This window comes from Plasmopara halstedii (assembly GCF_900000015.1).
Source record: "Plasmopara halstedii genome assembly, contig: Scaffold_614, whole genome shotgun sequence".
NCBI lineage: Eukaryota > Oomycota > Peronosporomycetes > Peronosporales > Peronosporaceae > Plasmopara > Plasmopara halstedii.
The window spans coordinates 2,667,985-2,668,478 of NW_020187532.1; positions in this window are offsets into that span (position 1 = coordinate 2,667,985).

Consider the following 494-nt stretch of genomic DNA (forward strand, 5'->3'; position numbering starts at 1 on the left):
ATAAGTGGGCCAAAAGCGCAGAAAATGTGGAAGCTGCGGCGTCCCAGGGCAAACGCGACCCAAGTGCACTGTGAAACCAGAGAACAGCGCAGTGCACCAACCACTGGTGCAGAGAATTCGTCCTTATCTTACGAGGATCACAGATGTCGAAGCAGACGGAAACTGCGGATATTGAGTTATTGCGCTGGCAAAACATACGACATGGCAAACTGTTCGTCAAACACTGCTTGCGTGTCTGGATAAGCGACGCTTGTTTTGGGACAATGTTTTTGGACAAATGGGGAACGGATGAACAAAGCTGTTACGAGAGAGACTAGTTTTCAATGCACAGGGATTTGCGCCAGTCGACAAGTGGTTCCAAGCACAGGAGTGCGCTGCTTTAGCAGCAGAAGCTTTCCGCTGTCCGATTCTTGTTCTTAGTGATCGTCAACAAGCGACTATGTTTATGCCGTACAGCAAACATGAAGATCAGCTGCCATTGTGCATGATTCATG